This window comes from Taudactylus pleione, unplaced genomic scaffold (assembly GCF_031769625.1).
Source record: "Taudactylus pleione unplaced genomic scaffold, aTauple2 ptg000095l, whole genome shotgun sequence".
Classification (NCBI taxonomy): domain Eukaryota; kingdom Metazoa; phylum Chordata; class Amphibia; order Anura; family Myobatrachidae; genus Taudactylus; species Taudactylus pleione.
In genome coordinates, this window is record NW_028284497.1 from 33,124,249 (window position 1) to 33,148,374 (window position 24,126).

A 24,126-nucleotide genomic window follows, 5' to 3' on the forward strand; every position below is an offset into this window, starting at 1 on the left:
GGTGAGGTAGAGCTTCTCCTGTCATACTCCTAAGATTTTATATAAAAATGATTAGAATAATACAAAGATATTTATAACACATAAACATCTTTGTTTATTGTAATCATTTTTAAAGTTAACACTCACCAGCTTTGTAGAGCTCCATGGGACTGCAGGGAGATGAGAGATGAGGCAGCAACAGCTCAGCCTCATTTCTGTATTGTCAGACACAGCTTACCGAGCTGGGGGCTTGGCCACACCACGGGCAGTAAGCTGCACAGAAAGAGAGCTATTAGAGGCATGCCTCTGAGTATGCGGGAGCATGACTTGAACACTGATGGACACCGTGGATGTGTCATGTGATCAGGAAGTGCACTGCATTGTTTAGAGAGTCAGCAGCAGCAATAAAAGACAGTGATGCAGGTAGGAGAATCAATGGACACTGAAGCTTAGTGTAGTGAGGGGAGAGATACAGTGAGTAGGGGGTGAGACAGGCTCCCAACACTCAGACCCCTCTCCATGTGTGCCTTCCCAGCCATTGACCTTACCACACGTCACTGATATTTTGTGACATATATAACACTTGTACTTGAATTGTCTTCTCACTTTTAGGCGTATTTTTACTAAGGTGCGAGTTTATGAAAGTGGAGGTGTTGCCCATAGCAACCAACCAGATTCTAGCTATTATCTTCTAGATGATGCTAGATAAATAAGTAGAATCTGGCCAACACCTCCACTTCTAAAAACCAGCACTTTAGTAAAAATACCTCTTAAGGCAGTATCCAATTAGCCCTGAACATTTTTTCGGGTGCTAATGGATCCCCCAGGCTATCCAATTATCCCAGAAGTGCTGTCCGATGCTTGCACTTACAGTGGGGGGTTTTTCGGGACCTGATCGAAAAAAAATCCACAATAAGTGCAGTTTTTTGCCGCCGTAAAGGCGAAAACACATAGGACTATAGGATAGAGAGAGAAAAAAATGTCGGAAAACGGGGAAAACATCCCCGTTTTTTGCTGTTCACCGCTAATTGGATACCCGTCTAAGGCCCGTATTCAATTAGAGGCGAAAAGCCGCGATGAGCCACTTTCCAAAGTATCGCCCTATTCTATTCCGGTATTTTTTCACATGTGTGAAAACTCCATAGGTAAAAAAGTTTCTCCACCCAAAGGCTGGAGAAAAGAAGTGCAAATCTCTATTTTGGACTAAAAATGTGGGGACTTGGTTCAGAACCCTTAGGACACCCTCCCTAATGACTATTAAGGCTAAAATACTTTAAAAAAAGAAACAAAATACCCCCAAAAAATACAGTATCATCTCAATTTTAGGGCGAAAAAGTACAAAGTGATGGAAAATGTGTCTAAAGTACTGGGACAGCTATTTTGGGGGCTGCATGGATGGGACCAGCAGCTGTTATTAAAAAAAAAAGATTTTATAACTATTATTTTATTTTATTATTTTAAAAATACACTTTATAAACACCAAAATATACTAGTACACATTTAAATATACCCCCAATTTGACTACAGCAATTATTTATCACCAAAGAATTTGCTTTATATAATTTTTTCACACAAATGCAAAAGTGCATGTAATAGCCATTTGACTCACTTTAGGAGCACGCAATACTTTCATTAGAGCTATTTATACACTTCTATAATTATGATAATGATTATAATGATAGTTAGGCTTAATTTGGGGTACAGACTGATTTCCCCCAAAAAGACAGTCCTTTTTGCTAGTTACAACATTCGCGGCATTCACAAGTACATGTTTTCACCTGTTTTGCAATTGAATAGGGCGAAAAGCGGGAGCGCGCAATGTGAAACGTGATAATTTTGCATACAAACAGGCGAATGAGACAAAAACATTGCACTGGCAACCGCGACTTTTCACCTCTGATTGAATACAGTCCTAAGTGTGTAATGCAGTATTCACAAAATTTAACTTAACTGGCACACGTTCATGGAACTGTAGCAATTTTGTCCTGGCAATTTCTGTAGATAGATTGGTTGTGTTTACTTCTAATGCCACTACCAGAAAGTAAAACTCAGGCATTAAGTTCTGTAGCATTTCCATTTTCTTTGTCATCTACTTGGAGTACTACAGATGTTAACTGCTGTGATATGGACATAATTTCATCAATGTAGTCACTTCACATAACTTGGTATTATACAATACATGCATCAGATCTATTCTTCTCATCAGACCCCCATCCTCATTTGCTACCTGCAGTGCTGTACACATGTCTATTGCTGACACTTTTCCATGTATATTAGAATACATGTGTTGTCCAACACATAAGCCAATTGTTCCCATGGCTCTCTCTATATCATCTGGGTCCGAACTGTCACCCTGGTCGATTGTAACTTTCCCTAAGCTTTCACTCTTTAATTTACTTTCCGTGGCAAATTTCCATTTGGTATCATTTTTTGCACCTCTCAGTTTAATGAACACCATCATGGATGTAGCTCCTGCATGCATGTTGCGCACTGACATAGTTATGGCACTTCACTGCTTTTCTTCTCTGGCTAACACTCTGTACTGACACACTGTGCTGGAAACACTATATGTTGGAGATACTCTTTGATTGCACATGTCTATGGCATCTGTGTGCTGTGGGGTGTTTAGATGCTTGGGGCCTGTGTGTCTGGCGCTTGTGTGCCTGGGCCCATGACTTGCTGAATATGTGTGTACTATGTGGCGATGGTATAAGCAGAGTAATAGTTTACACCAGCCGATCCTCAAAGTCCACGATTTAGCCAGTAGTATGGTTTATTGAGTGGTAGTACGTTTATACAGCCGTACTCATTGTTATATACACTCAGTACCTGCATGGAGTGGTGCTTGAGCGGAAACATACAGAGCACCAGCCAGTGATGTATGTGGGTAGCGGTGCATATACAAATGGTGACAGCAGGTATGCAGTGGATGTACCGCAAAGTCTCAGTGCAACTAAGATGGCTCCGTGCATTTGCAGAAGATGAAATGGTAGCCATCTTAGTAAGGTACTGATGTCTCCCTAAAGGAGCATCCTGCAGACTGCGCATTAGCTCACTAATAAGACAACACACAATTCTAATTATTTTTAATTTTCTCTTGTGTACAGAAAATAAGATTATTTACACATTAATATTGCAATTATTAAAACATTACCCTTTTAAATTTTTGTCCACCGTAGTTTAGAAAATGTACCCTTAAAACTCTACACAAGACGTTTGTAATTTGTATTATTTCAGTTACTTTCACATATTTTTATACACATTGAAATATATCTCGTCAAATAAATGAAGGTAATGGCGCCAACTTTTACCCACTGCTTAGAGGATAGTAAGAAAGTATAGTGTAAAATACGTTCTCCCAATCAATATAGGGTGTCAGCTGACCTAGAGTAAACGGATTTCTGGAAAATCCTTAGGTGTAGATAGCGTAAATCTACTAGGTATATAGCGACTGACGTATACTGAACCAAGTGCAAATGTGCAAAATATATAAAGTGACAATGCTACAAGCAATACATATTCAGAGATACCATATATCTATTTAATAAACACAACAAATATAAAAACAAAGCGGACATGTGTCTTTGTATACAGCAGCATGCTATACACTCATATTATTAACACAGTAAGTGCAAAGTTATGTATGACATAAAGTGCAAAACGTGCTAATAAATATTTAAAAAACCAAAGTTAATGCTCTATTAAAATATTTCTAAAAGCACAAAGGGATGTATGCATATGAGCAAACATGCAAAAACAGCTAAAGCTTCATCAGATTGTATTTTTTAAAAAGTTATTGTTATAGTGCTTAACTGTAATAGTTCATCAGGCAATTGGGATAGCTGCTTCTTGCCTGATGAACTATTACAGATAAGCACTATATGAACTTCTAAAGAACTTTTTACTGAATTTCTAAACAGTTTTAAAAGTTTTTAAAAAATACTATTTTGTTTTTATATTTGTTGTGTTTATTAAATAGATATATGGTATCTCTGAATATTTATTGCTTGTAGCATTGTCACTTTATATATTTTGCACATCACTTGGTGTGATTTACGCTATTGAAATATATCTGCCTGAAATTCAAATACCCTGATTCATGTGACAATTACAGTTCAATAAAATATAGAAATGTTATAATTTATGGAGATTAATTTGTTGCTGAATTCTCACAAAAGTGTAGATTTTTATTAATAATTGTTTTTTAAAATCAGATAATCTGATTTTTTGTGGAATTCCAATGAAATCAGTATTCAGTTTACCCATGTATGTCTTCACAGGGTAATATATTGTAATATAAATATCACAATGAACAATGGAAAATTCGGATCTGAAAATAGGCTCCTGAAAAAAATCTCTACCTCCCCTGGTTATCTGATTCCCTTCATGTGCTTTACCACTTAACAGCCGCTCTTGCCATTTGTGGGATAAATATGTCAAAAAAAAGCTAATATAAGTGATGATGAGTCTCCAATTTCATCTCCTGGGGTTTCCTTGAATTGCAGCCTTTCTGAACTGGCTGATCAGCATTAGTGGCAATGCTGTGAAACTCTTCCCTGACACATAAAGGTGTAGATCCTCTTAGGAAACCTTGTGCTGAGTCGGCATTTGTACAGTACAACAGACACTCAACCACTTAAACCTGAAATCTATAATTTGCTCTTCTATATTTCAGTATATAACAGTGAAGGGTGTTTTTCTGGTTCAGTTCTGCAAATGCATAGTTAAACTATGTAAAAGGAAAATAAATGCCTAATTCTGCATAAATTTTACATTCTTTCAATGTGACATTGTACCGATTTTTAATTTAGACTCACAGAATTTGTGCAACGGTTGTTTTCACAGAATTTAAAAATACGGTTCTTAAAATATATTATTTTTGTGGGATCAAATGTAGTTTCCATCTTTGCAGAACTCTGAAGTTAGAGAGTGTTAAAAAACACATAATGAAATAATGCAGAATGCATGTTTTATGATTTATAAAAAAAAAATGAATTGAAAAATCCAAAAACACTATAGTGTCGGAATCATGCTTATATACAATAACACATACAATAGTAATTGATAGACTTATGACCATAATTATAATATAACATTATCAATGGTTCATCATATCTATAATAGCATATTTCATCTTAATAGACATTTTATGTTAATATTGCACAAGATATTTATTATGGAGATGGGTATACAAACAAATGAAGAAGTGGTGTGATAAAGGCACTGAGTAGTCAAGTTTGATGTGTATGAATTTTATCATGTGGTGTGGCCTCTGGGAGACAGGATAAGAGAGACATCAGACAGAGGAAGGAGCAATCCAGTGTCAGGTGATAGCAGATTGGAAACAGACCATTGCATGCTCAAAATTTAGAAATGAAAGTACACAAACTGGGAGCTGTGCACATACCATACATATACATTTACCAACCATAATGTTATAAATTGTAAATAAAAATGCCTGTAAGTTTTTAGTCTGCTAGTCAAAAGGTAGACTTTGCATGACTGCCCAGCATTCTGCTTCTGTGGGAGTGTTCTGTCCACACAACACTGCCTATGCCCCTCCAGCAGTTGCGTTTTAACTTGTAGATAAGTCTGTTCACAAACACATATGTTTGCAATACAGGCGAGGGGTTACAGTATATATATAATTGAATCTATTTTGCTGTTACACTCCATCCCATGAACTAACGGTGTTGGGACTGTGAATGATAAATCAGCAGGGTGTTTTCACAACTGAACAAGTTATACACTTAACGGGTAAACTACCAATGACTGGAGTGCACTAATTTTGCTAAGCAATACACAAATTTGCTTTTGAAATCTGTATCCAAATGTATCTGTATACCAAAAGGTAAAATAACAAGTCCATATTGAAATTAATATAGCGGTAATATAGCACTCAATAGTTATTGAACTGATAATCTTTAGCAATCGGCTCACAGTATGAGTCGCCCCTTCCCCATACACAATACAAATAATCAAAAAAATTGATTAGGCGCTCCAAGAGAACTTGTAATCCTAGCTTGGTATAACATGTGGCGAAAGTCAGTAAAGGATGCAATCCTTCCTAATATATATATATATATATATATATATATATATATATATATATTGCAACCTATCACTAATAGTATGAAAATGATGGTGATTTATAATGCCATTGAAAATGGGATGAAACGCGTTGGGACCATTCCTACATGCACATTGGCATTATTATATCTTTGTATACTGTACTTAGGCCCTGATTCAGACCCACTCGCGAGCGGCTGTCCGCTCGCAAGTGGGTCGATGTTCTGCACTGAGCATGCGCACGACGGAGGGAGCTCCGTCGTGCGCATGCGCCAGACGCGACGAGCGAAGGAAAGTCCTTCGCTCGTTGTGTCTGATCAAAGGGGGCGTGCTGTCGATGTTGATTGACAGCACGCCCCCTTTGGTGGGCGTGCCGGGGGCGTGCCTCCCTGACGGGGGCGTTCCTAAGGGAACGCCTCCCGTCAGAAGCCGGCCCACTGACATCACTAGTGATGTCAGTGGGAGTGATTTTGGCTCTGATAGAGCCAAAATCACTCCGGGCCTTGCGGTTGAAAACCTCAAACGCAGGCTCAGGCTCGCAGTTTCGATGGTCACGATGGTCAAGACCATCGCGGCCATCAAACTGCACGCTCGTATAGGCTGTGGGTGGTGACCCACAGCTATACGAGCGTCCAGGAGGACGCTCCAGAATTATGGAGGCCGGCCCTCATTCAGAGCGTGCGCTCTGCTCAGAGCGTACGGCTCTGAATGAGGGCCTTAGTGCTTTCAGGAGAAATACTTTTTACATTTTTGTAACAGAAAATGCTTGAATAAAACTTCTATACTTGTCACTTTCTGCTCAAGTATTCAATCATGTACCCAAGTATAGCATCCAATTGTCCACTTACCTCCACTCATGCTGGAGCTGCTGAGCAGAGGAGGAGAGACCAGCATAGAGGACTGATTGATAGGGTAAGTACATACCCAAAACATACATTCCTTCTATTCACAATAGAGTCTTTTAAGAAGTCTGATGCTATTCATATCCTATTTTCTGAGGTGCTGTTTTTTTTCTGTGAGATATGGTTACATGTGAATAAGGGGTATAGCTGGTGTACAACATTGCATTGGAGCCTATGGTACATTACAACAGTGCTGGAACTTTATTATTTTTGCTCAACATGTATTTTGTTGGATATTAGGCTTGTTGCTAGACTTGATTCCTGATTGCCTTGATTGAACTTTTTAGCCAAGAATTGTGACTCTTGTTCATTAAGTGGCTGTATCAAGATTTGTCACGGTATAAGCTGTTTTGCACAGCACATTAAATTCACGCATTATAAGTCACCATCATTTTTACACTATTGGCGATAGGTTGCAATATATATCAGTATTGGTAAGGATTACATCCCTTTCTGCCTTTCACCACATGTTATACTGTACCAAGCTAGGATTGCAAGATTCTCTTGGAGCCCCGATCTGTCTTTTTGATTATTCATATAGGAAATGAGCACACTGATTTGTCCAGTTCTGAGATTAAGAGTGTCAAATTCTAAAGCCAGTTTGATGATCTTATTAGTGTTGGGGAAAGAGTTAATTGAAAAGTAACCAAAACATTTTTAGAAAAAGACACACCTATCAATATTGCTATAGTCTCTGTGCAACCATCCTGACGTAACGCAAAAACCAATACTAGGTATAGCGTTGTGTACATTGGGCAAATAAGAAGCTGGTTTACTGTTGCTAAGGGATTTAAACATTAAACATTTGTCAACGCTTTTATTCCAGTCATCTCCTACCAGCCCAGTTGTTGGTGCTTGCTATACAGAATGTGAAGCATGTCCATGTGCTCAGTCACTAGTTCAGCCTTTAGCCGGTCAGTCAGTCATTTTCTATATCTATCAATTATCGTGTTTTATACTCGATAATTGTAATTGCTTATCTCTGCTATTTGCATAAATAAAAAATTAAATATCGCCTGAATGTGTCAATATGCACCCGCAATCGCTGCAATGTGTTGGGAGTGAAGTGACTGACTCTATCAGGACTACTGCACATGTGCGGGCTACTGACATCGCATGTGCAGCGGACATTGCCAGGGAACTCTCTCCAGGTGATTTTTGAGAAATGTAGCCCATAGGTTACTATAGGATAACACCAGTCTGACAGCTTTGCAGCCCCCATGGAGACCATAGTTTCCCCCTAAAAATAACTATTTTCGGGTAATATCCTGCAAATATTATTTGATAAATAGGTCCCCAAGTCATGGCTATTCTCAGTAACTGTGTAAGCCCGAGGAAAGAAGAAATGATAGCAAATACCCACTTTTTCACAAAACATATCGGGGTAGATGTACGATAGCGGCACTTAATGTGCCGCTATAACGCTTCCCGCTTCGCCTCTTTACCGAGGCGAAGCAGGAAGCACTACCGATGAGATGTAAGAACATCTCATCGGCCAGAGAGGGGGAGCGTTAACTCCCCCCTTCGGCGCTACCCGCTAGCGGCCACAGCGCATCAGCCTAGTGCTGATGCGCTGTGTCTCTGTCCCGGCCGACTCAACTGAGCATGCACGGGATCTCACAAGTATCGCGAGATCCCCGCGTGCAGCCTGGAGCCGGCAGCAGGGACAGCGCTGTCCCTGCTGTGGGGATAGGCTAGCGCCAGGCTGTAGCTGTGGATAACGACAGCTACAGTGGGCCGAACGTTCAGGCAATCTGACCGTTCGTACATGGCTCAGGCTGTCTTTTAGATAGCAACGCCGATAATGACAGGGGTGCATAGCGCCCCTGTCATTTACCGCCCAGACCCCCGATCATACATCAGGGAGAATCGGTATCAGCGCACCTAACGTGCACTGATACCATTTCTGGGCTTCATACATCTCCCCCATTATCTTTTACGCTTAGGGAACTATTGACAGAAGGATGACAATTGTAGTTACTGATTGGGGAAGTGTGTGTGGCTATTTTAGGGCAGCAGCATTATCAGTTGCCAATAACAAAGCAGCAATTGATAACTTCCATTTCTGTACAGCCACTGGTGTTTCACCATGAAGAGTAGAAAGTGGAGACATAAAACTTCTAAAGCAGGATCTACTATAGTGAAAAATGCGGTAAAACCCACGAAAATGCAGTTTTGGGGTGTTTTAACGCATTTTCCATATGTGCTAAGCATCGCATTCTGGTGCTTCATCCCGGTGGGTAACTCCATATTCAGGTGTCATTACCCAATAGAAGCCTACGGGCTTCTTATCGGGATGCCTCTCCTGAGAGGGATCAAATCGGATCCCTCCCATCACCCCGTCGTCCGTGTGTCCGGAGGCATCACAAAGGACAGCTCTTATCGGGAGAGCTGTCCTTTGCGATATTTATGGTGGTAATCAACTGCGGTATGTACCCGATCAGAGGCGAGATGTACCGCATCGCGGAGGCGATGCTTGTTACAACCTGCACCTTATTAGAACAGGTGGGCATTTCATGGATTTGACATAAATGATGAAGCTGATAATAATAATAATAATAATAATAATAATAATAAAAAATTATTATTATTGTGAAGTATATAGAAAGACAGAAACATTTATGTCTACGTACTATAGAATAGCATGTTTACCTTTTGAATATACTTTCAAACAGAGACACGAAAATAAATAAGGTCTTGTGTGTAAACGAGTTAAACAAAGTAACAGTAGAAACCAACTAATAATATAGAATGCATCATATTTACCTACATTATTGTGTCACCTATGTGAGTGTGTAATTTGTGTATGATCATTGGTAATAAATCCTGAATAAATCTGTTTAATTCCATCATGTAACAAAAAATTAAATAGTAAGAATAACAGTAGGGATACCCTTTGGACCTATGTACTGTGGCTTCACGTCACCCCAGCTGATGGGCCATGATTAGGGCTGGAGGAGATCCTTAGTTAATTGTATACTCGGGTGCTGGATTCAAAGGGCTCAGTCACTCAGTCTTTATGTTTATGTTTTGAGCAAGACAGTAGTTAACTTGATGCTAACAAATGGCCCAAGCAGTACCTCTTCCTCATAATGCCAGCACTCTCCTATATCTTTTTTTTTACATATTACATGGATAATGTATTAATTATTTTGTTTGTTTGTTTTGTTTTTTGTGTACTGCAAATGTTTTCAGCATATGACTTAAATCACACACAAATACTGTACGTGGTGAATTACACTGGTTGAAGATTAAGGTGGTACAAAATGCTTGATTATTTTAGACTGTAACTATTATCTTTTATCGAAATGACAATGCAGAAACATATATAGTGACCGTAAGTCAATGTAATGTATAATTAATACAAAGATAATATGTCATAAAAGCTAGCAGATTACTCAATACAGCATTCCAATATAGTTCCTATGAAATCCTGAAGGCTGTTGTAAGGAAAGATATAACTCATCCATATAGTATGAGATAATAATTTATCAAAAGGAGAGAGCTCCCCCATGTGCCCTGCCTGCAGATAGCACGTCACTGAAGACACTATGTAATATTGGGCCTGATTCAGAGGTGGAAGCTAATGCATGTGCGGCTGCAATTTTCAGTCTTCTCCTTGCATACTTGCGAGCATCGGACATTGCAAGCCCTGAGATGCCCACATCCAATGCCCGTGAACAGTGCAACTTCACTGGCAGTTGTAAACAGTCCACCATTGGCGCACCATCGCTTGCACCATTGACACTTATGGCACCCTATGGCTGCTTCTGAAAAATCTTCAAGCATGGTCTGTTGTTGTGGTTCTGCATATGAGAATGCAGTCGCATACACTGACACGCCTGTAACACTCCCATAACGTGCCCATGAGACAGCCTTTTTTTGCACTCACTACTAGTCACATCCCAGACACCACTCTGGAACATGACTTTCCACTGCCAACTCAAATGCAGGGCCGGCTCTAGGGGTGTTCAACCAGTGCGGTCGCACAAGGGCGCCACCCCTAGAGGGCGGCACCCTTCCCCAGCATCCCGATTTCAGCGGTACTGTCCCGCTGCTCCATCCGTGGGCCGAAGTGGCCCGCGGATGGTCTAATTGGGAGATTGGGGACCCCCACTGCCGCAGCTGCAGACCGCCGCAGACCCCCGGAGTGTGAATGGATGCCGCGCGCATGCGCGCGGCATCTATTCACTGACGGAAGAGGGCTGGGGGAAGCCCAGCCAGTGACGGATTGCTGGGCTTTAACCCCAGCCTGACATTATTTGGAGGCGTGCCATGCGGGCACGCCTCCAAATAACGTCACATAGGGGTGTGTGGCCTATGGTAATTAGGCCACGCCCCCAAATTCGGTCGATGAGAGGGCGCCATATGATGAGCCGGCATAGGGTGCTCTGACCCCTGGAGCCGGCCCTGCTCAAATGGGAGACATTCCGCAAGCATCAGCAGTCTCTGCATACACTCAGTGGTACGCATGCGTCCTATTGGTTCCCAGGGCTTATCGCGTATGCAAATGAGCAAATAATCGCTTAACTGTGCAAACATCAAAACTGCTTCCACCTCTGAATCAGGCCCACTATCATTAGAGGAGACCTACACTTTTTCATTGTACTTCCCATACCACACTTGCCTACTTTTGAACAAGCATTTCAGGGAGTTTGTGAAAATAACACCTATGAGCGTGGCGGTAAAGTGGGCGTGTACTGCTACATCTGAGAGGCGTGTCATAAAATTTACTTTACATCTAAATGTAAATAAGCCCGAAAGCAGTTAATAAGATATACTTGTATTGTATTGCACAAGTGGTTCCCTATAAGTGGCCACAATAAACCTTATATGAAAATGCATGTAGTCATAGGGATCATTGGGCCTCATTCAGACCCACTCGCAAGCGGCTGTCCGCTCGCAAGTGGGTCGATGGTGTGCACTGCGCATGCGCACGACGGAGGGAGCTCCATCGTGCGCATGCGCCAGACGCGACGAGCGAAGGACTTTCCTTCGCTCGTTGTGTCTGATCAAAGGGGGCGTGCTGTCGATGTTGATTGACAGCACGCCCCCTTTGGTGGGCCTGCCAGACGGAGGCGTTCCCAAGGGAACGCCTACCGTCAGAAGCCGGCCCCACTGACATCACTAGTGATGTCAGTGGGAGTGATTTTGGCTCTGATAGAGCCAAAATCACTCCAGGGCTTGTGGTCGAAAACCCCGACCACAGGCTTCTGGTCGCACTGGCGATGGTCACAATGGTCAAGACCATCGTGACCATCATCCTGCACGCTCGTATGTGCTGTGGGTGGTGACCCACAGCTATACGAGCGTCCAGGAGGACGCTCCATTTTTATGGAGGACGGCCCTCATTCAGAGCGAGCGCTCTGCTCAGAGCGTCCGGCTCTGAATGAGGGCCATTGTGTCTTATAACCAGTGTAGGGAAATTACACTGATGATCCTATTTGAACAGGGCCGAAACTAGGATTTTTGTCACCCGGGGCAAGGCCATAATTTGGCGCCCGCCCAAAAAAGTACAACATAGAGGATGAAAAGGGTGTGTGGTTTTGTGACACAGTAATGCCCCTTATAATTTATTTATTACCAGTTATTTATATAGCGCACACATATTCCGCAGCGCTTTACAAGTTGGCCATTCACATCAGTCCCTGTCCCAGTGGAGCTTACAATCTATGTTCCCTATCACACATCCTCACACACATACACACTAGGGTTAATTTTTATGTTTGGAGCCAATTAACCTACCAGTATATTTTTGGAGTGTGGGAGGAAACCGGAGTACCCGGAGGAAACCCACGCAAGCACAGGGAAAATATACACACAGTTAGAGCTGTGCTGGGAATCGAACCCACGACCTCAGTGCTGTGAGGCAGTAACGCTAACCATTACACCATCTGTGCTGTCCATTATGCCACACATTAATGACCCTTATAACACATTATGCCACAGTAATGTCCTTTACAACCCATTATGCATCATGGTAATGCCCCTTACAACATATTCTGCCACAGTAAGGTTCCTTACACATTATGCCACAGTAAGGCCTCTTTTACATTATGCCACAGTAAGGCCCCTTTTACATTATGCCACAGTAAGGCCCCATCTCCCTTCTCTTACCTGCCAGGACTGTGCTGTGGGTGAGCTTCGGGGGGCGCGGGACAGGGCTGCCACACACTGGGAAACTGTCAGTACTGCCGTCATTGTAATGTGGCGCCGCTCGTGAACCAATTGGAGCTCATGGACCGGCAGCCTCTTCTGATTGGCTGCCGGTTCGCGAGCACTGATTGGCTTGCGACCGGCACCACATTAGACTGACGGTGTCTTTGTGCCTATAAAGGCCAGGATGCGGCTCCAAACACACAAGAACAGAAACCTAGCCTTCTGGGAGCTTCTCCCCGGCGCCCCCTCAAGTCCGGCACCCGGGTCACGTGCCCCCTTAGCCCCACCTAGTTGTGGCCCTGTATTTGAATGTATATATCTCTGATTTCTTTTTTTATCAAGTATATAACAGCTACATAATGGGAGTAAGGTGAAATCAGGGAGATTGCTGGACTCTTCAGGGAGTCAGGGAGATTGCTACTTTTTCAGGGAGTCTCCCTGACAATTCAGGAGAGTTGGCAAGTATGGGCTATACTGTACATGTTATACTGCAGTAAATATTGATTGTAAAATCACTGAATGTGTAAAGGACGGCAATGTCCAATAATAGGTACGGTGGAGAATTGCCTGTGGACCTAATTTGTTTAGTGTATCTGATCTGCAAAGCAAAATATCTAAATACGTCCTCAACCCACATGCAGGTGTGTGCCCTTTGGAAACACCTTTACAAACTACTGTAGAAGTGCACGTAAGTGTGCCAAGAGGTAGAGGAATAATGTTCCATATTTTGTATTGATTGTTCTGTGAAGTGCCTGGCATATGAAGAAACTGATAGTGTGTTTATGCGGGTCAAAAGAAGCTGCGGTTTAAATAAACATCCGCAAAAACTCACCTTCTTTTTTTTTTTAAAGAGATTCAACTAATTAAGTTGGGTAAAATTTTTATAATTACTGCCTATATCTATCATGTTTATCATTGATTCTGATTTAGACCCATAAGCAGATTAAACAAATTTCAAAAACAAGTCTACAAAACAAGCACAATCTCTGTGGAAAAAAGAGGCAGTTAGCAAACAGTGGGGTAGATGTATTATAGCGGCACTTAACGTGCTGTTATATCACTTCCTGCTTTGCCTCTTTACCGAGGTGAAGCAGCAAGCAGTAACGATGAGCTGTATAAACATCTCATGGGCCGGAGCGGGGGAGCAATAGCTCCCCCCTCCGGCGCTACCCGCTAGAGACCGCAGCGCATCAGCCTAGTGCTGATGTGCTGTGTCTCAGTCCCGGCTGGCTCCACTGAGCATGCGCGGGATCTCGCAAGTATCGCTAGATCCCCTTGTGCAGTCTGGAGCCGGCAGCCCCCACAGCATGGACAGCACTGTCCCTGCTGTGGGGATAGGGCAGCACCAGGCTGTAGCTGTCGATAGCGACAAATGGGCATGGCCAAATGGCCAGGCAATCTGACTGTTCATACATGGCCCAGGCTATCGATGCTGCTCTCTAGTAGATAGCAGCTCCGGTAATGACAGGGGCACATAGCGCCTCTGTCGTTTACCGCCCAACCTCCCGATCATACATCGGGGAGAAGCGGTATCAGCGCACATTCCGCTTCTGAGCTTCATACTTCTCCCCCAGTGTGTTATAAAAGGAGATAGTTGTGACCATACATGTTGTAATTTGCTGAGAATTAAGTAGAAAACATTCAAGCTGTTATTGTAATTAGCATCAATCAACTATATCGATAACATTTTATGATGTTATTGACATTTGTAAAATGTCTCACTGGATTTGGTTTAACCTGAGGTAAAGTCGGCACAATTATGTCATGGACCAAATTCCAGGAGAATCACTGTTTTTGGAAGGACTGCCATCTTATGATGAATAATATATCACAGTAGACAGGGTACATGGAAATGGGAATGGTTTTCCTCTTTCAAACAAATACAGTATATTCCACCGAAAATTCAATGGTGCAAGTAGAATATTCACTTGGATATAATAGACAAATAGAGTGATCCAAAGAAGCGCGATCCCCAGGGAAATGCTTAAAGGATGTCCACCTTGATAAAAATTCCACTTAAAATAAAAGAGAAGATGTGCAGTAGGTCATACTTCTGAATACTGGAATACTTTAAATGTTCTGGAGTCTGCCTTTTGAGACTCACCTCAACAAAATATAATGCTTTCACATAAAGGTATCTTTTTCTAGTTAGAATAACGTCCCAACTTGAACCCCTCAGAAAGAGCACTCACCTAGGATCAGGTGTAAGCGTTCCCATAAAGGTTTCTTTGTATATGTAACCAGTAGCTTTCATGTATGCCAGGTTGAAAAAAGGAGTTATCCACCAGAAGCCACAGACAATGGGATTTAATAGTAAAAAATGGAGAAGACAACTCCAAAAACAAAAATTAAAACATTTAAAACAAAATTCCCTCTTCCAAAATAATGGAAAGAGGTAGCAAAAGAATGCAGTATAATGATACTTTACATAAACACCAACGCGTTTCTGACCATGGGTCCTTCCTCAGGGTGTAATTAATGTGAAAACCTAAAGGGTATATATACCCTAACCTAGATCACATGACATAAATGTATACCAGTTCTATACAAATTACGGAAATCCATTCCATTCCACTCTCTCCTTTCAATGGAGGAAAGACTGTATATATTATAATCAATATCCTATTGGTCCTAGCACACCAATCTATTATTAAAATTCCATAATTGTAAAATACAATATAAACATCCAAATCGGTTTATATTTAATATTAAAAATGTGTCCAGTCCGTTTTTATTAGTGAATCCAGTTCATGTTTTGTGACTCCTTGATCATCTAAATGTTCTTTTGGGTGCCAAAACGCCTAGGGGGATCGAGCAAGTGGGCTGATGACGACTTCCTGCCGACGGAGATAGCGCTCCAGAAGCAGTCACTGTCACCTGATCGGAGAGCGTCACGTGGTTCCACGGCTTCGTTTTACTCCAAAGTCCCCAGGAAACATAGAGCCACATATGTAGTTCCGTCCATGTACTAGGCGGGAGACGATCTTTCATGGTGCACAGGTTACCCCCGGTAATATGTTTTAAGAATCACCATGGTAACCGGAACGTCTTTCAAGTAATGGATTCCAAAAGATGATAACTCACATGGGATACAAATGAACATAGAAAATAAAAACATAATTAGTCCAGATGAAATAAAATTGCTAGAAGTTAATAATCAATACATGGTAATCGATCACCATGGAGACCAAAATATGATGTAAAATAAGGGAAAAGATAAATGTCCTTTAAATAAGCACCTAAAATAAGCCATAAAACAAAACAAATAATAAAATATATGATAACTAAAAATTATAAGAACCATTTCAATTCAAAATCCACATTTAGCCCTCTAGGGGCTAGCGATTTCAATAGGTAAATCATTTTCATTTCCATTTTGGCAAGGTTACTATCTTTATTGTTAGTCCTCCAATCAGATTTTACTGTCTTAATGCCACAAAAAGACACTAGATGTTTAATATCACATTGATGTTCCTTTTTAAAATGTGACGAAACATTATGTGTCTCCAAACCCTTTCTTATGTTTCTCACATGTTCGGCTAGACGGTCTTTTAACATTCTCATAGTTTTGCCGATATATTGGCTACCACAGGAACATTCAAGTAAATAAATACAATATTTGGTGTGGCATGTGATGAAATCATCTATTTGAAAGGTCCTGTTTGTTTGAGTGGATCTATATTCTGTTATTTTTGAACTAGTACTCTTACAAACTTTACACATACTGCATGTCCCGCATCTGTAAAAACCTTTCGATTTGTTTATAGAAGATGAACTAGGAACAGCAATAGCACTTCTTACTAAATTATCTTTGATATTCCGCGCTTTTCTGTATGTGAAACTGGGTCTTCCTCTAATGAAAGATTTCAGGGATGGAACATGATTTAAAAACCCCCAGTGTCTAGTTATTATTTTTTCTATTTCTTTATATTGATTATTGAATCGGGTGATAAATGCAATTTCATTATTTTTGGGTTTGATAGCCTTCTGGTTCTTTCGTAACATATCCAATCTGTCTAATTGATGTCCCTTTTCTTTGGCTTGTTTAACCAATGTTTTATTATAACCTTTGTTTGTGAATTGTGTTGCCAAATGATTGGCTTGATCTTCATATACACTAATTTCCATACAATTCCTACATATACGGTGGAATTGGCTGTTAGGTATACTATTAAGCCAGTTATGATGATGATTACTACTGGCTTCAATGTACCCATTGCAGTCTGTGGGTTTTATATAATTTTTGTTTTAATGGTCCCATCCTCAATATATATAGTGAGATCTAGGAAATCTACGGAAATTTCACTAACATGAAAGGTAAGTTTAATATCCTTATCATTTTCATTTAGATAATTACAAAAATCTCCTAAGGGATTCTGATTATCATCCCATATGAATATAATGTCGTCTATATAACGATGCCAGGACACCAGGCTGGCACCAAAGCTATGGCCACTCCAAATGGAGTGGTCCTCCCACCATGCCATGAATACATTGGCATAGCTTGGTGCCATCCTGGTGCCCATGGCAGTCCCTGTCAGTTGTAAATAATAATCATTATTATACCAAAAAAAGTTATTAGACAGAATTAATAATATGCCATCCAGAATAAAATTCTTGTGATCTTCTGACATATCTTTCTGATTCAAAAAGTACCTTATGGCTTCCAAACCCAGTTGGTGTTGGATAATTGTATACAACGAGGTAACATCAGCTGTCACCAATTTGTACCCAGGGAGCCAATTTATTTCTAGGAGATCTCTAATAATGGATGCACTATCTTTCAGATAAGATTTTGTTCTTTGTACCAAAGGTTGAAGTAGATAGTCTAAATAATGTGATAAGTTGGAAAGTATAGAGTTTGTACCTGCCACAATGGGGCGACCAGGGGGTCTTTCGTCATTCTTGTGAATTTTAGGTAACACATATATTACTGGTATAGACGGATTCTCTATGTGAATATAATCCTGTACTGTTTCAGTAATGACTTTTTTTGTGGTGTAGAGATTCAAGAAAACCTCCAATTTTTTAATAATAGAAATAGATGGATTAGTTCATAGTTTTTTGTATGTCTCAGTATCAGCTAATTGGCGGATGATCTCGTTATTATAGTCATCCACATCTAGAATAACCACACTTCCCCCCTTATCGGCAGGTTTGATTATTATTTCTTTATTATCTTTTAGGGTTTTAATAGCCAATCTTTCATTTTTATTTAGATTCCTATTTTTAATTGGTTTTAATTCTAATCTTTCTAAGTCTTCCTTTACTAACCGTTCAAAGGTTTCAATATAACAACCTTTTCTATGTGCAGGGAAAAAATTAGATTTTTTCTTAAAAACAGAAATCTCCTCCCCACTCTTTTCGGGGGGATTTTCTTGGGCTTCTCCTTCAAAAAATTTCTTTAGTGTTAGCTTCCTAATAAATTTTTGGAGGTTAATAAATACTTCAAAGTCATTCGACCGACTCGATGGGGCAAATTTTAAGCCACGCTCCAGAATATGTGTCTCATGTTCGTTTAACGTATATTTACTTAAATTATAAATTTTTGTCTTAGATTCAATAGGGTTTTGTACATTCTGAATTTCATCAGTATGTCCATTTTCAACATTAGTAGACCTATTCCTCATATTTTTTCTTTTAGATCTTTTCTTTCTGTTTATATGAGTATGTTTCCCCCCCTTGTTCCCCGTTTTTTCCTTTTATGGGGGGTACAGGTAACCCTCTTTAAAAATTATTGTCAGTAAGTGGTTCAAATCTATTCCTCCAATTATCTGAACAATATGGGTCTTTTCTTCTTCCCCAACTGGTGGATAGACCATCAGAGGAGTAGTTCTGGTTTGTAGTATATTGGTTCCTCGGTTCCTGTGTATTCGGTCTCTCATCTCTGAACCGTGGAAGTCTTTTATCCCTATATCTAGGTCTGTTGTCTCTAGCAGTCCTTCTCAGGGATAAAAGACTTCCACGGTTCAGAGATGAGAGACCGAATACACAGGAACCGAGGAACCAATATAACAATATAAACCAGAACTACTCCTCTGATGGTCTATCCACCAGTTGGGGAAGAAGAAAAGACCCATATTGTTCAGATAATTGGAGGAATAGATTTGAACCACTTACTGACAATAATTTTTTATGGTAAAGAGGGTTACCTGTACCCCCCAAAAAAGGAAAAAACGGGGAACAAGGGGGGGGAAACATACTCATATAAACAGAAAGAAAAGATCTAAAAGAAAAAATATGAGGAATAGGTCTACTAATGTTGAAAATGGACATACTGATGAAATTCAGAATGTAGAAAACCCTATTGAATCTAAGACAAAAATTTATAATTTAAGTAAATATACGTTAAACGAACATGAGACACATATTCTGGAGCGTGGCTTAAAATTTGCCCCATCGAGTCGGTCGAATGACTTTGAAGTATTTATTGACCTCCAAAAATTTATTAGGAAGCTAACACTAAAGAAATTTTTTGAAGGAGAAGCCCAAGAAAATCCCCCCGAAAAGAGTGGGGAGGAGATTCCTGTTTTTAAGAAAAAAATCAAATTTTTTCCCTGCACATAAAAAAGGTTGTTATATTGAAACCTTTGAACGGTTAGTAAAGGAAGACTTAGAAAGATTAGATCTAAAACCAATTAAAAATAGGAATCTAAATAAAAATGAAAGATTGGCTATTAAAACCCTAAAAGATAATAAAGAAATAATAATCAAACCTGCCGATAAGGGGGGAAGTGTGGTTATTCTAGATGTGGATGACTATAATAACGAGATCATCCGCCAATTAGCTGATACAGAGACATACAAAAAACTACGAACTAATCCATCTATTTCTATTATTAAAAAATTGGAGGTTTTCTTGAATCTCTACACTACAAAAAAAGTCATTACTGAAACAGTACAGGATTATATTCACATAGAGAATCCATCTATACCAGTAATATATGTGTTACCTAAAATTCACAAGAATGACAAAAGACCCCCTGGTCGCCCCATTGTGGCAGGTACAAACTCTATACTTTCCAACTTATCACATTATTTAGACTATCTACTTCAACCTTTGGTACAAAGAACAAAATCTTATCTGAAAGATAGTGCATCCATTATTAGAGATCTCCTAGAAATAAATTGGCTCCCTGGGTACAAATTGGTGACAGCTGATGTTACCTCATTGTATACAATTATCCAACACCAACTGGGTTTGGAAGCCATAAGGTACTTTTTGAATCAGAAAGATATGTCAGAAGATCACAAGAATTTTATTCTGGATGGCATATTATTAATTCTGTCTAATAACTTTTTTTGGTATAATAATGATTATTATTTACAACTGACAGGGACTGCCATGGGCACCAGGATGGCACCAAGCTATGCCAATGTATTCATGGCATGGTGGGAGGACCACTCCATTTGGAGTGGCCATAGCTTTGGTGCCAGCCTGGTGTCCTGGCATCGTTATATAGATGACATTATATTCATATGGGATGATAATCAGAATCCCTTAGGAGATTTTTGTAATTATCTAAATGAAAATGATAAGGATATTAAACTTACCTTTCATGTTAGTGAAATTTCCGTAGATTTCCTAGATCTCACTATATATATTGAGGATGGGACCATTAAAACAAAAAATTATATAAAACCCACAGACTGCAATGGGTATATTGAAGCCAGTAGTAATCATCATCATAACTGGCTTAATAGTATACCTAACAGCCAATTCCACCGTATACGTAGGAATTGTACGGAAATTAGTGTATATGAAGATCAAGCCAATCATTTGGCAACACAATTCACAAACAAAGGTTATAATAAAACATTGGTTAAACAAGCCAAAGAAAAGGGACATCAATTAGACAGATTGGATATGTTACGAAAGAACCAGAAGGCTATCAAACCCAAAAATAATGAAATTGCGTTTATCACCCGATTCAATAATCAATATAAAGAAATAGAAAAAATAATAACAAGACACTGGGGGATTTTAAATCATGATCCATCCCTGAAATCTTTCATTAGAGGAAGACCCAGGTTCACATACAGAAAAGCGCGGAATATCAAAGATAATTTAGTAAGAAGTGCTATTGCTGTTCCTAGTTCATCTTCTATAAACAAATCGAAAGGTTTTTACAGATGCGGGACATGCAGTATGTGTAAAGTTTGTAAGAGTACTAGTTCAAAAATAACAGAATATAGATCCACTCAAACAAACAGGACCTTTCAAATAGATGATTTCATCACATGCCACACCAAATATTGTATTTATTTACTTGAATGTTCCTGTGGTAGCCAATATATCGGCAAAACGACGAGAATGTTAAAAGACCGTCTAGCCGAACATGTGAGAAACATAAGAAAGGGTTTGGAGACACATAATGTTTCGTCACATTTTAAAAAGGAACATCAATGTGATATTAAACATCTAGTGTCTTTTTGTGGCATTAAGACAGTAAAATCTGATTGGAGGACTAACAATAAAGATAGTAACCTTGCCAAAATGGAAATGAAAATGATTTACCTATTGAAATCGCTAGCCCCTAGAGGGCTAAATGTGGATTTTGAATTGAAATGGTTCTTATAATTTTTAGTTATCATATATTTTATTATTTGTTTTGCTTTATGGCTTATTTTGGGTGCTTATTTAAAGGACATTTATCTTTTCCCTTATTTTACATCATATTTTGGTCTCCATGGTGATCGATTACCATGTATTAATTATTAACTTCTAGCAATTTTATTTCATCTGGACTAATTATGTTTTTATTTTCTATGTTCGTTTGTATCCCATGTGAGTTATCATCTTTTGGAATCCCTTACTTGAAAGACGTTCCGGGTACCATGGTGATTCTTAAAACATATTACCGGGGGTAACCTGTGCACCATGAAAGATCGTCTCCCGCCTAGTACATGGACGGAACTACATATGTGGCTCTATGTTTCCTGGGGACTTTGGAGTAAAACGAAGCCGTGGAACCACGTGACGCTCTCCGATCAGGTGACAGTGACTGCTTCCGGAGTGCTATCTCCGTCGGCAGGAAGTCGTCATCAGCCCGCTTGCTCGATCCCCCTAGGCGTTTTGGCGCCCAAAAGAACATTTAGACGATCAAGGAGTCACAAAACATGAACTGGATTCACTAATAAAAACGGACTGGACACATTTTTAATATTAAATATAAACCGATTTGGATGTTTATATTGTATTTTACAATTATGGAATTTTAATAATAGATTGGTGTGCTAGGACCAATAGGATATTGATTATAATATATACAGTCTTTCCTCCATTGAAAGGAGAGAGTGGAATGGAATGGATTTCCATAATTTGTATAGAACTGGTATACATTTATGTCATGTGATCTAGGTTAGGGTATATATACCCTTTAGGTTTTCACATTAATTACACCCTGAGGAAGGACCCATGGTCAGAAACGCGTTGGTGTTTATGTAAAGTATCATTATACTGCATTCTTTTGCTACCTCTTTCCATTATTTTGGAAGAGGGAATTTTGTTTTAAATGTTTTAATTTTTGTTTTTGGAGTTGTCTTCTCCATTTTTTACTATTAAATCCCATTGTCTGTGGCTTCTGGTGGATAACTCCTTTTTTCAACCTGGCATACATGAGAGCTACTGGTTACATATACAAAGAAACCTTTATGGGAACGCTTACACCTGATCCTAGGTGAGTGCTCTTTCTGAGGGGTTCAAGTTGGGACGTTATTCTAACTAGAAAAAGATACCTTTATGTGAAAGTATTATATTTTGTTGAGGTGAGTCTCAAAAGGCAGACTCCAGAACATTTAAAGTATTCCAGTATTCAGAAGTATGACCTACTGCACATCTTCTCTTTTATTTTAAGTGGAATTTTTATCAAGGTGGACATCCTTTAAGCATTTCCCTGGGGATCGCGCTTCTTTGGATCACTCTATTTGTCTATTATATGCGATTTTGGATGAGTGGTGCTCCTAAGAGTGGACTAAGCTGCGGTCTGTGGGGCGCAGGTTGCATTAACCAAAAAAACTTTCTTTTCAGAACATTCACTTGGGCCTCTGAGCTCCATCAAATGCAAGAGTGTTTTTTATTATTAAAATTACATTTTGGTAATGATCCTGGGCTCAGATATCCATTAAAATATTATGTAAATCAAAATACAGTATTTAATATAATAGACCAGTGGAGAATATACAAAGTCAAAGCCCAGCCAGGTTTGCATCCATAGGTCTTCAGAAAATAAAAAAACTCAGACCTGAGCCTAGCCAGGTTTTTTTATTTTCTGAAGACCAATTGACTACAACATGGACCAAGATTATTCAATCCAAGGGGTTAGTGAGATTGTTTTTTTTTGTTTGTTTTTTTAGTGAAGGACTTCTACCTATGGTGTCTGAACCCTGTTATTATTTTATAGTTTCTTTACAGTGGGACTACAGGTGCCAGTGGGCCCTTAATGTCCTGGCAAGTGCTTGCATGCCGGGGGAGGCTTGTTGGGACCTGTAGTCCCACTGTAAAGAATGACAGGATGCAGACACCGTAGGTAGAATTTCTTTATTTAAAAAAAGAACAATATTTCCGTAAATTTTGCACTGTTAATCCTGCATCCGCTGCCACCTGGGATGCAGGAAATAGCCATGGGCTGGTTGATCCTCGGGAGGGGAGACCATATTTTATTTTTGGAGTCCCGACTTTCTGAGGATTTGTAGCCCTGAGTTGATCAGTTTGGGGCTGTATTTTTTATTATGGCTGGGGGACCCTACACTGTGTATCTGCCTGCAATAGTGTAAGCCCCCCCCCAGCTGGTTCAGCCCGGTGCTGGTTATTGAAAAATTGGGGAGACCACATGTCGGTTCTTGCCCCGATTTTCCAGTACCAGACCAGGCTGAGAGGTCCAAGGCTGGTTACTCATTTGGGGAAACACACACACATTTTTTTTTTTTTAACTCTTTCCTTTATTTTTTACCTAATGAAGCCTGCAAAGATCATACTGATCTGTGCAGTGCTTCTACTTAACTCGCCTACCACAAA